Source organism: Saimiri boliviensis, chromosome 16 (genome assembly GCF_048565385.1).
Source record: "Saimiri boliviensis isolate mSaiBol1 chromosome 16, mSaiBol1.pri, whole genome shotgun sequence".
NCBI lineage: Eukaryota > Metazoa > Chordata > Mammalia > Primates > Cebidae > Saimiri > Saimiri boliviensis.
In genome coordinates, this window is record NC_133464.1 from 80,887,796 (window position 1) to 80,903,751 (window position 15,956).

A 15,956-nucleotide genomic window follows, 5' to 3' on the forward strand; every position below is an offset into this window, starting at 1 on the left:
AATCAAAACGCTGCATTTTCCACGATAATGTCTGTGCTTGACTTCAACCCATTCTGTAACTTCTAGGCATTCTGGGGTCCTGACTTAAACAGGACCACTTTTCCTGCACCCACTGGCGCGGATGGATGACCTCCGGGTAGCGGTGACGTCCAACCCCCAGCCTGGGCATGACGCGCTAGGCCTGGCGGCCGGACCAGCCTCTGACTGGGTCCTCCAGAAATGAGGAGGACCTGAAACCCCACTGAGGGTTTAAGACAAACTAGACACCTTTGCAGAAACGTCTCAGCAAAAGAGAGCGTGAATCTCAAAGAATTAAACCAGAGAAAAATCACTGCAACCCGCCTTTCCTAAACAACTCACCCACATCCAGACATTTGAGAATCGATTTTAATGTATTTCTTCCTACTGGAAATATTTGTGTTTTAAGTGTGGATTCACTGCGCTATTCTGAGTACTCTTTATTTTCATTAAAAGACAAAAAGCCAGTCGGGAAGATTCTCTACAGATTCCTTCTCTCGTGGGAGGCTGGTGTCGTCTCAGCATTTGCTCCGATGTTTAAGAACTCCTGTGTGTGGCTTCCTGGCCTGTGGCCTCCTGAGTGTGGCTCCAATGTGTGGCTCCCTGGCTTGTAGATGCCCTGGCTGTCACTGAAGACAGGCCAAGGGAAGTACTGCGGCGGGCGGGGAGAGTTTCGGTGATTTCTTCAGGGAAAAGTGCCACCTGCGGTCCTGGTGGGGGCAGAGAGCGAAAGGCCGTGGGGCCCGCAGACCTAATCTCTGCGCTCCCGCATCAATGAGTCCATTGTCTACGGCCGCGGAGGACTCTACGCTATCACTCTGGCCGCGAGTGACCACATCGATCAGGAGGGAAGGGTGGAGGGGGTTGCCGGGCCGCGGCGTGTTGACCCTTGGAGATAATCTGCAGTCGCCGCGGGTTGACTTGGCGACGCGGTTATGAGCGGACGGCGAGCACCGCTCAGGACAAAGATCGGCCACTTTTTCGCTCCCTCTCCTCTTCCGTCCCCTCCCCCTCCTCCCTGGGCACCCCACACCACTCTGGACTCAGCCTGCGCCCCACTCTCCCTCCCTTGCTCCCCGCCTCCCGGCCACCCCCGGAGTGTTTACTTTGCACTTCTCAGCTAATTGCACATTTCTGTAAATTGGTCTCCATTTCTATGCTTCATTTGCTCCCATTTAATATTTTTGCTCGGCCCTGCAGAAAGAAAAGAGGCTCTCAGCAAAAAGCAAATCTGCCCACTGCGGTCACCGGCAAAAACCCGGGTACCCCCGGCTGTGGGGAAGGAGGTAGGGAGCGCCGGGGGTGATCACGGAGGCGGGTTCTCACTTTCACAGTTAGTGTTTTCTGTTGCCTGAGACCTAATGAAGGGACCCAGGCAGCAAAGGTCAAACAGCCATTTATTATTAGTAGTATTGTTATTATTATTGTTATTATTGTTAGATCAGACAAAGTTATTGGGAATTTTTGAGTGACTGTCACCTACAGCCGAATTAAAACGCATCCTGCGGAACCCTCCGCTGAGTAAGAACATGTGTTGCATTTCCCTGTGGGTCTAGCTCCTGGTATCGTAAAATCGCCATTACAGGCAAAATGCGTTTCCGCTCTGAATCCCCGCTGACGCCTGCGTCCCCTCCAAGCCGCCTCGCCCACAACAGGCCCGGCAGCGATACCGAGCCATTAGGCAAGCGCCTTCCCGAGCCATTTAACAGCAGCTCTTATGGATAAATAAACAAAAAAGGCTGTAAACCAATTAAAGTGTGGACAGTGAAAAAGTCGTTTATTAGCAGGACGTCCAGATAGTACTCGCTGATACTGGAGGTCCTCTCCTGCCCTCTTCCCCCTTTCCCTTCCCAGGGACGCGGTTTGCACCCCAGAGCACACAGGTTACCTTGTTCTTGGTAAGTAGCTAAGTCTTCCTCGGTGGTTTCAGAGGCATGCCAAGGGCTGAATTTGGCTTGGTGATAAGATTTTTAAACCATTGCATCTCATTATAAATAATCATTTAAAAAACCCAACAGATGAATCCCACTTAACTCCAAGGTATACATCATGAATGCAAATGGAATTTATATTTATTTTATAACTAAATCTCTGTTGAAAATAAAAATTAAATTATTTCTTGAGTTGGAAAATTCTGTAAAGCAAAAGATGTGAAATGCGGAATGAGAATCTTTCTACAATTGATCACATTTTGTTGATTAGCGTTTCCTTTAATGAGCACTAATGCAGACAGATTTTCATCCTCCCAAGTCGAATCCATTTTTACCTTCTGCTCGTTTACGAATATCCAGAATTTGGTACCCAGGTCTGAGAGGGGCCAGGGAAACACAGCTTGGGTTGTGGAGATTGGAGAAAGGAAAAGACCTCAGACTTTGAATGAAAAGTTTTGCAAGATTCCTAGGGCTAAGCAATCTAGTGAAAATAAGTGGAGATCTGAGATTATTTTCCAGATGATTCAGTGCTCCCTGAACTGTACAGATAATGGCAGCTTAAAAATCGAGTTTAATTGGGTAATTGTCTTATTCCCTTCCTTGTTAGCTCTCTGTGGTGTGAGAGGAGTAGAGGGGCAGAGGGGGAAGGCTTGGTGGGTCCCAGTACTGTCCCCTGCTTCCTCCAGCCAGCGCTCAATGCTTCCTCCCTGGGAGTGGGGTCCCCAGACATGAGCCCTTTCCACTTTTGATTTAATCCTTCTGTGGCCCTCTGTTTACTCTGCAGATGAAAGGAAAAGTATGAAAGGAAGTCGAGGCTCCAAAGGATCTGAAGTCCGCTGCTTCCCACTCCTGAGGCTCCTGGTGGCCCACCCCTACAGCTCTGGACTCACCCCTTTGACTCTCGCTCAGGGTCTCATCTCTGGCTCTACCTTCCAGATGTGACGTCTCCAAAAATCTCTAGAAATCCTTGCTGCTTCACTTCTGAGCTTAGTCCTAGGTAACCAGCTCCTTGCTTCCACACAGTTCCTTTCCTTTGCTTTCCACCTCCTCCTCCCAGCACCATTTCCTGTGACTAATCCTTTGTTCTCCTAGGAACCTCTCCTTACCTCCAGGTTCCTGCTGCAGCCCAAAGAAGGCCTGACCCACACTACCCTCCAGCCTCCTTCCTCAACCATCCTGCATTTCACATGGTTTATGGTTTGAAGGACCTAGATTTTCCATAACATGTGCTGATCAGATGCCTGTAGATCTCTGACTGAGCGCCTGCCTGCACACTCTTTTGAGTGAGCAAAACTCAGTGGTAGACATATGCTCTGGCTTTGGTGGGCCATAGAAAGCTCAGGAGCTGCATCCACCTGCCCTTCACATCAGGCTCTGCCCTGCACCAGCTGTGTGTCCCATGACGGGTTACATGACTTCACTAAGCTTCCCTGTCCTTATTTGTAAAATGGAAATAACACTGTCCCATAAGCTGGCCTCATTGCATGTAGTAATCAAAAAGGCAAATGTATGGAGCCAGGCATTGTTCAATTATTTTCCAGTGTTAACCCTATGAGCCAGTTACTGTTTTCCCATTTTGCAGTGGAGAACACTGAGGCTCAGCGATGTTAAGTTACTTACCCAGAGTCATACAGCTAGTAAGTGCCAGAGCCTAGATCTGAGCTGAGATGATGTGGTTTCTTTTTTTCTTTTTTGAGACTGAGTCTTGCTCTGTCGTCTATGCTGGCATGTAGTGGCACGATCTCGGCTCACTGCAACCTCTGCCTCTCGGGTTCAAGTGATTCTTCTCCCTCAGTCTCTCTAGTAGCTGGGATTACAGGCATGCAACACCATGCCAGGCTAATTTTTGTATTTTTAGTAGAGACAGGGTTTTGCCATGTTGGCCAGGCTGGTTTTGAAGTCCTGATCTCAAGTTATCTGCCCACCATGGCCTCCCAAAATGCTCAGATTACAGGCGTAAGCCACGATACCTGGCCTTGATGTGGCTTTAAAATCCACTCTGTTGGCTGTGACACTATGCTATCTCACGACATCGTAGGCACTCAAAAAATATTTTTTACTGTTTTTGTGAGAATTCAATGAGACAAAACATCTAACGCTCTTATACTTTGAAGGCATTCAATAAATTGTTATCTCTTCCTTTCTCCCCAGCACTGCTTTTAATGTGCTTATAAGCATTGAACTATTGGCATCCAGAAGAATGGCAGATTATCACCATGAGTTCATGTCTCAAGTTATTTCCTGATGGGTAGACCTGGAAAGGTGTATGCGGGAACACTGGGAGGAGGTACTTAGTAGGTACGTTACTCAGCGTTTTAGGGGAATGTGCACCGAAGCACAGTCCTGCTTAAAAGAGGTGGAGGAGGGGGACTGCTGGAGGACCCTCATGTCAGCTGTCAGCATGACACAGAGAGACTCCACAGGTGTGAAAAGGACAGGGCCTTCTTTTCCACAGCCAGGAAAGCCAACAGAAAGACTTGAGAGGGGTGAATTAATCACAGCTCAAAATGCCTCAGCTAGCCCAGTAGGTGTGGAACCCAGCATCTAAGTAGTGTGTTTGGGCCAGAGGCCACTTCCCTAGCATTGTCTGTGGTTCTTGCATTCTTGGGTTGGAGATGAAGCTGTCATCATCAACTCAGAGGAAGCCTTATAAGGGCTCAGGAGCGAAGGGAGTCATTCTAGTTTCTAGGTCAGAGCAGAGCTGGAATCCTGTCCCATTCCTGCTTTTCCCACATCAGAAAAAGGGTCTTGGTCAACCCTGGTTGTCTTTGTGAGGGTGCAGGAACACTGCCGTCCAAGTGATCCCTCTGTGTGTCCCAAATCAAGATCCAAGTAAAAATGTTAAAATTAGAAATCTATGGGGTTAAAGTGGGATAATTAACACTTGACTCAGAGCAGCCCAAGTGAAGCCTTCTCTTCTGTCAGCCTAGGCCAGGTCCACAGCCTCTCTTGTAAAAATTAAGGTAAAAGGCTAACTGACTGTGGTCTCAACTTTATCATATTTTCCCATTAGGAATTCTTCCTCTGGTAGATATCTCTTAGCAGTGTATCTTTGTGCAGAGAGACACGGTATTTGAATACATTTATTTTCTGTATTTTCTCCAGTTACATATTGCAACACATTTAACTTTAGGCAAATCTCAGAAAAATACAGACTTTTACTAATCAATTAAGTAACATGGGTTTATAGGGAAGTGTTCCACAAGTGTGATTCATGAACCGTGTGTATCAATAATCACTGGGATGCCTACAAAATGAAAACAAGTAGCTGGGATTACAGGCACGTGCCACTGCGCTCAGCTAATTTTTGTATTTTTAGTAGAGATGGGGTTTCACCATGTTGGCCAGGCTGGTCTCGAACTCCTGACTTCAGGCGTTACACCCGCCTCGGCCTCCCAAAGTGCTGGGATTACAGGTGGGAACTGCCTCACCCGGCTTTATCTTGAGACAGGGTTTCCCTCTGTCACCCAGGCTGGAGAGCAGTGGCATGATTATACCTCACTACAGCCTCAAACTCCTGGCCCCAAGCAATCTTCTCTCCTCAGCCTTTGGAGTAGCTGGGACAACAGGCACGCTCTACCATGCTGGCTAACTTTTTCATTTTTATTTTCTTCTGTAAAGACAAGGTCTTGCTATGTTATCCAGGCTGGTCTTGAACTCCTGGCTTCAAGCGATCCTCCCACCTAGGCCTCCTAAAGTGCTAGGATTACAGGAATAAGCCACTTTGTCTACCACCCATGCTTTGTGACAGTATTAAGGGAGGATCAGCATGATCTTATGTTGCTATTGTGTTTACTTGGACTGAGCTCTCTAGAAACAGTGGGACTCTTCTTGAGATGTTAATGTGGCTCTAACATGGGCTCTGTGAACTTGAGCTGAGCATTTCCAGTCACAGTAGCTACCACATAAGGGCAAATAAAGTGAGGCAATAAAACCAAAGCAAATTGATTCATCTCCAGGCAGTACCATTAACTTGCGTCTTAATGCAATGCTCTGTCTACACTGAACATGACCAAATAGCTTCCTTTAAAAGTAAATGAATTTTATATAATTTACAGCTAATTCCATTTAATTCTGCCCACATGAGCATGTGATAAGGGAATGTTAAACTGGTTAACAACAACAGGCTAAAAGGGGCGTTCAGAGGAGCCAATATTTGATTTCCAAGTGCTGTGGCTCAACGCTGAGAAATCCAGATTACTATGAGTGTGTTGGTTTCTTGGTTATTTACTTTCTGTTCTCCTAGCTCCTGAGTAAAGGGCAGTGAGAAAACACTAGGATCCCATCTGTCACAATGAGGCCAGTTACACCAATAGCAACTATTTTTTTTTCTTTTCTCTTCTTTCTTTCTTTCTTTCTTTCTTTCTTTTTTTTTTTTTTTGAAAATCACTCCTGGTCTGACAAACTCCCTTTGGACTGCAGGGAATCAGGAAGAGTAAAAATACTAGAATCAATAACAACTTTGTTATCTAGTAACTTAAACAACCCTTGCCTGCTGGGATGGCAGAACAGGCTTTCTTATCTTGGAAACAGGGAAACTTTCTGGATAGTAAATTATTCTTCACCAAATGTTTCTAGCTGCATTAGGTTCCTAGAGAAAGTGCCTAAGGTAGGAACCATGCAAAATTCGAATCATTTAGACATGTTATTTTAAAACATGGGAAATAATTAGGTCTTTAAACCTAATATATATTGTTTCTTCTTTCTATTCAATAGAATGTTGGCCAGGCATGTTGACTCACGCCTGTAATCTCAGCACTTTTGGAGGCCAAGGAGGGCGGATCACTTTAGGTCAGGAGTTCCAGACCGGCTTGGCCAACATGGTGAAACCCCATCTCTGCTAAAAATACAAAAATTAGATGGGCCTGGTGGCACGTGCCTATGTGAGGTAATCAGGAGGCTGAGGCAGGAGAATCGCTTCAACCCAGGAGGCAGAGGTTGCAGTGAGCCGAGATCACTGCACTGCAGCCTGGGTGACAGAGGGAGATCCTGTCTGAAAAAAAAAAGAAAAAAAGAAGAAAAAAAAAAGAATGTCAACGGTTGTATAATTATTTGAATATTGAAAACTTTGATTGGAAAGTTCTTATTAAATGTCTGGATCGGTTGACTTGATCTTCCTTCTTGTATCAGCGCTTGCCCCATGCTGTGCCCTCCTGAGAACCTTCATCATTTGCATTGGAGTCTTTCGTGTCAGGATGGCTCTCTACTGAACAATCTACATAAAAAGCAGCAGGGAGTGGGCCTACTTTGATTTGGGAGTTGGACACTTACTTCCTTGCATTTAAGTAGTGAGATTCAATTCGAGAGCCATGAAATATGCCTTATTTTGAAGACAGCCCTCTCTCCTATAGTGTAGCTGCATGCAACAGCAACTAACTACATTATGTACACACCCACCAAAGAGATGATTGTGACCCGATTCATTTAGATAATGGAAGGGAAAGTAGAGGCTGAGAAGCTTCAAGGATCAAGTTTGTCTTTACTGCTCCGATTTGCCCCCATGGTTGTCATTTGTATGCTGAGCTTTCAGTACAGACCCAATCATTTTGTCAGAAGCGTTTGAATAAAAGCAAGTCCATCTTGAAAAGGGGCTGGGTAAAATGAGGCTGAGACCTACCGGATTGAATTCCCAGGAGGTTAACACATTCTTAGTCATAAGATGAGATAGGAGGTCGGCACAAGATACAGATAATAAAGACCTTGCTGATAAAACAAGTTGCAGTAAAGAAGCCAGCTAAGACCCACCAAAACCAAGATGGTGACAAGAGTGACCTCTTCGTCCTCACTGCTACACTCCCACCAGCGCCATGACAGTTCACAAAGGCCATGACAACATTAGTAAGTTACTCTATATGGCCTACAAAGAGGAGGCATGAATCATATACCCCTTGTTTAGCATAAAATCAAGAAATAATCATAAAAATGGGCAACCAGTAGCCCTCTGAGCTGCTCTGTCTATGGAGTAGCCATTCTTTCACTCCTTTAGTTTCTTAATAAACTTGCTCTCACTTTATGGACTCGCCCTGAGTTCTTTCTTGCACAAGATCCAAGAACCCTCTCTTGGGGTCTGGATCAGGACCTCTTTCTGGTAACAATTTCACATTAACACCTCATAGAGGTGCCTTTAAAGTCAGCACAGGCAGCTCTATATAGTATCAACAATATATTCCATGTATACAAAATGAAATAGTATTATCTTTGTTTCCTAGATTTTATGGCCAGCATATATGTACACTGACCTGATTTCTATTGGTTTTTTTTCTTGGGAAAGAAGCATACATGGAAGTAAAATTCAATTTAGGGGAAGAAATTTTTTTCTTTTTCTACTCGTGGTATAGTGTAAAACACAATCAATCAGTGTTGTCTACTTCATTTGCAAAGCAATTTGTTAGGCTCTGCCAACATGGCCACAGTCAAACCTTGAGGTTTCTGAAAGTTAGAGATTGCCATGAATCCAGATAAACAGCAGTGTTTTCTTACCTTCCCAGCAAATTGTGACAGGTGATAACAAAAAGGCAAACAAAAGTCTCTAACCCCTAGCCTGGTGTAATCTATCTCCTGGCCTGTAATTACACAGAATTTGGATTTTTCTCAAGAACATAGAGTGACATTATTTACCTTTTTCTATTTATATGACCAGTAGCCAAATTTAAATATAGTAGCTAGAGAAATTCAGAAAGGAAAAGTGCTGGGAAACATTAATTTTCCCCTCTTTCCCTGTGGTGTTTCCTCATGAACCTCTTCCCTGCGAGCCCCAGGTTATTTTTTAAGAGAAAACTGATGTTATACCATCTGCTGTTTACAATAGTGTAGGATTTTGGTTTTGATCATTGCTTGATATGATGAGAGAAAAGAACAGGAGATGGTTTCTGTATATTTCAGCTGAAAAAAATAATTTAACAAAGCTGATGGTGTTTCAACAGAGTTTTTTTTTTTCAGTATGTTGGGTGAAGAGCAGTGGAGAGGTCTTGAAAAGTAGATAGCCATATGGCCTGACCTGTTTCTCATTCCTCATCGAATTCAAACGCTGTTTTTATACAAAGACATACTCCAAAAGAATGAGTTTTGTTCAACGTCTAAGAAAATCAGTAAGTAGAGCAATAGAAATAACTAGCATCTTAGCACCAAATTTTGCGTGAAACCCTTACATCCGTCCAGTTCCTAGCGTTTCACAAATTTTATCTCCTTTCTCTTCCTCTCTCCAGCCGTATGGAGCCTTGCAGCACATCTTCAGTTTACACCAGGGAGTCATTATAGTTCTTCATCATTTGGTGCCAGGCAGAAGAAACATTCTTTTCCGACAGATGAGCAAAGGTACGGGTAACTCTCCATATCCCCAGGGGACTGGTTCTGGGACCCCATCTCACTCCCCCAAAACACCAAAATCGGAGCATTCGCAGGTTGAAAGGTCAGCTCGGCTCTCCATATCCTCTGCTTTCGCATCCTTGGAGCCAAGCAATGGCAGATTGCAAATAATGTGACTGGTTAGATCCCCCCAATGCGGAACCTGTGGATACTTTTGCAAACTGTGCAAAAGTCAGTTATGACTTTGTTGTTTTAGTTAAGTAACTCTTTGAGATTATAATGAATGCTACAAATGATTTCTCCAGAAAAAAAAAAACACCTGTGTGTAAGCACACAACATTCTGCATGAGATTTTGGGAAATTCATACCCCCCACTCTCCCTTCCACAGTCCGTCCATCACCTGGAACCAGTCTGTGCCCAGCTTGTACTTTTCCGCTCTACTTCTGAATTTTTGGTTGCTGCTACTGTGCACTCTCTGGAACTTTATAACAGTTGCTCCCTTGTAAATATTCATAAGGATCATTGTTTGTTTATTTGATTGGGGATGTTCATGCTGCACACAGAGGACTTACATGTTGGATGATTATGGCTTAGCTTTCTCACTGTAATCACCTGCTCCGCAAGAGTAATAAACATACTGAAGGTCAAACAGTGAGTCTGGAAGATATGAAATAATAACTCTAAGATTAATTGGAAATTCATAGACTTACAGATGCTTTGAACTGTGACATTGATCTGTTACCATAAATGGTAGTTTGGCTTAAGATTGCTTTTTCCTTCCTTCCCTTGTCTAAATATCTGCTCTGTGCCAGGCACTGTTGCCCGGCTTTGGATATACTGGAGAATCAGACATGATTTTTACCCCGGGGCCTTAGATTCTAGTAATGGAAAGAAAGCACACACACACACACACACACACACACACACACACACACAAGACCCTACACAAAACACACCACACACACACTACACATCCAACACACACACACACAATACACCGACATCACACAGACACCACACACAACACACACAGCACACACAGAGCACACACCACACACCACACACATAACACCACACACACAAAATGCATACAGAACACACAGCACTCACAACGCATATACCACACACACATGCACACACAACACACCACACACCATACAAAACACACACAACACACATACAACACACCACACCACACACACACACACGCACACACGCACGCACACAGTAAAAAACTCTAGCTGCCCCCAAAGTGTGGCCCTTCCGCCTCTGATAGTTTACTCACGCAGAGGCAGTCTGCCTCCCTTGTGGCACAGGTTCCAGTTATTTCCTGAAAGCAGCAAGGGTATGGTAGGGCTTCATCACATACTCACAGTTTGACTTTGGACTTTTAGCTGACCTGTGCTTCCAATTCCTCATCGGCTGAATGGCAGGTAGGTGGTTAAAAGGATGGTCTCTGAAGCTGGACTGTTCTGGCTTGAGTCTCGGCATCACCACTTACTAGTTTTGTGGCCTTGAGCAAGTTTCCTAACTCTTTGAGCTTCAGTTTCCTCCTCTGTAAAGTGGGGATAAAGAAATGTCTTCCAGCCAGGTGTCTTGGCTCTTTCCTGTAATCCAGCATTTTGGGAGGCCGAGGTGGGAGGATCCCTTGATCCTAGGAGTTGAAGACCAACTTGGACAACATAGCAAGGCCTCTATCTAACAACAACAAAAAAATTCGCCAAAAAATTTCGCTGGGTGTGGTGGTGTGTACCTGTGGTCTTAGCTATTTGGGAGGCTAAGGACAGAGGATCCTTTGAGCCCTAGTGATGGAGGCTGCCATGAACTGTGATCGTACCACTGTATTCCAGCCTAGATGACAGAACAAGACCTTGTCTCAAATAAATAAATAAATAAATAAATAAAATAGAGAAATGTTTTCCACATGGAGCCATACCCTAGGAGTTAATATGTGAAAAGCGCTCTGAAAAGAACGTGTCTAGCACTGTGCCAAACTTCATTTGTTCACATTCAACAAATACATACTCCGTGCTAGGGATAGGGAATGCCACGGTGAAGAGGTCGTCTCTGTTTTAAAGACACATCTGGTCTAGTAAGAGTCAGACAACTAGACAGGAAACTTAAATGCAGCGAGCTGATCCCCGTGGCAGAGGTAACGTAGGCTGTGATGGAAACACTGTGGCAAGAGAGCGCCCCCGACCCGGGGGTGCTTTCCTTCCTGCCTCATTGATTCCCCAGGCTTCAACTCCTTTAGGATTTTCATAAAAGAGGTGTTTTTTTTCCTTTTAAACTTAAAAAAATTTTAATATGGTTAAAAAACATAAACTTTATCACCCTAACCATTTCTAAGTGTCTAGCTCAGCAGTGTTAAGGGTATTCACATTGCTGTGTAACCAGTCTCCAGAACTCTTTTCTTCCTGTAAAACTGAAACTCTGTACTCATTAAACCCAGCTCCCATTCTCCCTTCCCCCAGTCTCCTGGCAAATACCTCGCAGGGTTTTATAACTTTCACACATGTTCTTCATTGCATTAATTTCTCTCATGGGTTCCGCCTGGCTGGGGACTTCCCTCTGGAATAATCTTCCTTTTCCCTTCCTGTGGCTACTGCTATTTTGTGGAATCCTATGAAATCATGAACTTTGTATCTTCTAGAAAATAAATGGTGGCAAATTGAGCAGTGTTCTAGAACAGGTGTGTCGACCCCAGGGCTAACGGCATTGGCTGAGTGCTCACGGCTTGTGGGTCTCTGGGCTCTGCTATGAGGAAGACACTCAGGGGGAGGGAGGCAGCAAGAAAGGCTCCGTTTCATGTAAGTTACAAGAAAACAAGAGTGAGGAGCACACACATACATGTACACATGTGTTAGATTCATATCAGCATCCAACTTGTGCACACCAAGTGTGTCTAAGAGGAGAAGGCGATGCTTTAGGAATATGTCAATGTGAAGGATTGACCAGCACGCGAGAGACTGAAGTAGTCAGACCAGTTCGGAGGCTGTTAGCATAGCTGAGGTATGAGAACATATAGCCTAGACTCATCAGGGAAATGGAGAAAAAGGGAACAATCCAGGATTTAACAGATCGGTTGAATAGGAAGCAGAGGAAAAGATGTAGGAGATGGGAACCAGAGTTAGATGAGTGCTGACTTTGTGCTGGGCCATTGGCCCTTAGGATCTCACGGATGTTCCATTGCATTCCCCTGAGTTAGGGACTGTCAACCCCCTTTTACTATCGAAGAAGCCGTGGTTCAGAAAGGTTGATTAGCTCGGCCAAAGTCATCTGATGTGTAGCTGGCTGAGTCATATATTACCCCAAATCTGTCTGACTGCAGAACACATGCTCGCTTATTACCTAAGTGGCCTCAAGGTTGCTAGCCTGGGAAACTGATACGTGGACAGTAGAGGTGGTGCTGATGGAGGGGGCCAGTTGTCAGAGGAAGGTCATGATTGGTCCTACTTGAGTATGCTGAGTTTGCGATGTGGGTAAGCAGTGTAAATCTAAGAGGCTCACGGGCATTTGGAAATTAAAGACTCAGGGAGAGAACAGGACGGGACGCGTGGACAGCTAAGTGTTGATTCTCTTATTGAAAGACTAACTGCAAAGAGAAAAGAGAGTGTGTTAGTGAATTCTGAGTGTCAACTTGATGGGATTGAAGGATGCAAAGTATTGATCATGGGTGTGTCTTTGAGGGTGTTGCCAAAGGAGATCAATATTTGACTCAGTGGGCTGGGAAAGGCAGATACATCCTCAATCTAGGTGGGCACCATCTAATCAGCTGCCAGCATGGCCAGGATATATAGTAAGCAGAAAAATTTGAAAAAGCTAGCCTGGCTTAACCTCCTAGCATACGTCTTTCTCCCATGCTGGATGCTTCCTGCCCTCGAACATTGGACTCCAAGTTCTTCAGCTTTGGGACTTGGACTGGCTTCTGTGCTTCTTAGCTTGCAGATGGCCTATTGTGGGACCTTGTGATGGTGTGAGTTAATACTCTCCAATAAACTCCGCTTTATATCTATCTATCTATCCATCCATCCTATTAGTTCTATCCCTCTAGAGAACTCTGACTAATACAGAGAGTGAGGGGCAAATTCTTGAGGATAATACTCACCTGGGGGCAGAAGGGAGAAAGGGGACTCTGTAAACTCCATAAAGGGCAGTTCACAGGACTTGATTTGGTAGGAAAATAGTACATTTGCTGCAGTGTGAAAAAGTGTGGCCGTAGGACTGCAGGTTCCAGATTGTCAGCCATGACTCAAAAAAGTCATTTAAGAGCTCTAAGAAGAAGCCGGGTACTGCGGCTGGCGTCTGTAGTCCCAGATACTTCGGAGGCTGAGGCAAGAGGCTCACTGCAACCCAGGAGTTCAAGGCCAGCCCTGAGCAACATGGCAAGGCCCCATCTATTTTTAAACAAGTTCTGAGTAGAGCCGTACACCTATCTAATTTCAGTGCAGGTACCACTGTTCACCCCATGTCCTCGACTTCTGTCTTTTACTCACATCCTCTAGGTTCCCAATTCTTGTCCATGCTCCCTCTTAAGTCGCTCTTGCACCAGCCCTTCCTTAATGTCCTGGGCCACTGCCTTATTGCAGACCAGGTCACCTCTGGGCTGTTGTGACAGGTGTCTACCAGGTCGCCCTGCTGCCTGCTTCTTCTTACCTTAGCACGTGTACTTTTTCACCATTTTTCTGACAGTATGTTCTCAATGTAATGATGTTCTCAGTCTAAAAACTGATTTTCTTCTACTGCCTGGAGAGTAAAGTCAAACTTTTTAGCAAAGCTCATTGAGCCCTTCAAGTTTGGGCAGCAACCCAGCCCTCAGGTAGCTCTTTCCACACGTTCTCTGCTCCCCCAGCATCATGTACTCCAATCCAATGGCCCTTCTCAGCATCTCCAGGGGCAGCTTGTCCCCTCAGAAGCCCCTGGTGCTGCCTGGATTAGCACCTTCCATGCTTGATCCTGGCAAACTTCTGGTTGTCCCTCGAAGGCCAACAAAAGAGCAAATGGGGATGGAGCAGAAAATATCACTTGATTCAAGTTCAGAGCCAAGAAAGAGACACTCATAATCCAGGCAATTATGATCATTGGAAGATAAATATACATGAGATGAGCCACTTTTAAAAAAATGTTCTTATTTGATTTCTCAGGCTGTATTCACGGGCAGGAAGCTGATGTCCAGAGGAGATTTCCCCTCTGTTTTCATTGTCCTCTCATCTGAGAAGATGAACTTCCTCCTGTCATATCAGTTGTCATCATCATCCATTGCTCAGGACTTTGTCCACATGATGGCATTCTCTGAATAGGGCAGCATTCTTTGTTATTATTATTATTTTTTTTTAAATTGTACTTTGGGCTCTGGGGTACTCGTACACGTCCTGCATCCTGCAGGATTGTTGCATAAGTACATACATGCCACGTCCCCCCGCCCCCACCACTGCCTACATCAGGCATTTCTCCTGGTGTTATTCCTTCCCATCCGCCCCACTCCCCTGCTGTCCCTCCCCTCCCCTCCCCTCCCCACCCCACCCAGCCCATTGAGTGTTGTTCTCTTCCCTGTGCCCAAGTGTTCTCATTGTTCATCACCTGCCTATGAGCAAAAACATGTGGTGTTTGGTTTTCTGTTCTAGTGTCAGTTTGCTGAGAATGATGGTTTCTACATTCATCCATGTCCCTACATAGGACACAAACTCATCATTTTTTATGGCTGCATTGTATTTCATGGTGTATATGTGATAGGGCAGCGTTCTTAAGGCCTGCATGGTAGATAGGCAGAAGGTTCCTGCTCAGCTGCATCCTAGAGCCCAGAACAGGTGTTTAAGATGAGTCCCCAGAAGGCCAGCACACATGGCATGGCACTGAGATTGAACTTGAAAACTCTGAGAACACTGCAAAAAGCTGAAATGGTACATCACACTAAGAACCAGAAGGTCTGCATTTCAGTGTTCGCTCTGCTAATTAGTGGCTGTGATCAAAAGAAACTGTGATTTAAAGGTGAGAGTTTGTAGAATCTCATGGACCTATAATCCAGCAGCAATTTCCCATGTGGCATTTGGTGAAAGACTCTCCTAACTCCTGAGGAAATGACTCGAAACTCAAGAACCTAGTGACCTTGAAGAATGAGTTAAGATTGCTGTACATGCGATGTCGCTAAGGTGAGAGAGTTGTGAAAAAGAGGGCATGTGGCTGGAGCTATGCTTCCAACTTTAAGCAAGAGAAAGAGTTGGATGGATGCCGGGTGAGGTGGCATCAGCCCACAACACTCACGCCGGTAAGGAGCGGCTGGGCAAGAGGCAGTGAGGACCAGGAGGAAGAGAGCAAAGAGAGCATGGGTTACAGAGACGCAGGGCCTCTGTCTTGTCTAGGAAATCTTGATTCTTGCAAAAGGAGCTGAGTCCCTTCAGCACCATCAGCTGTAGATCCCATCAATTTATGAGCCATGCCTAAAATAAATAAGTAAATAACCAACTATAGAAACACAATGCCACGCCTTTGCAATTCTGTTTCAGTACATAGCACATGCTCAATAAACGTTTGTTGATTCTCCTTCCTTTTTTCTTACCTTCCCACTCTTCTTTGCTTCTTTCTTATATTCACAACGTCTGTGTGTCATTCACTATTGACCTAAGTAGTGGGGATTTGAAGATGAATTAGACACAGTCATTGTTATTGGTGGTTTTATTGTTTTGAAAAAGTATTGTGAAAAT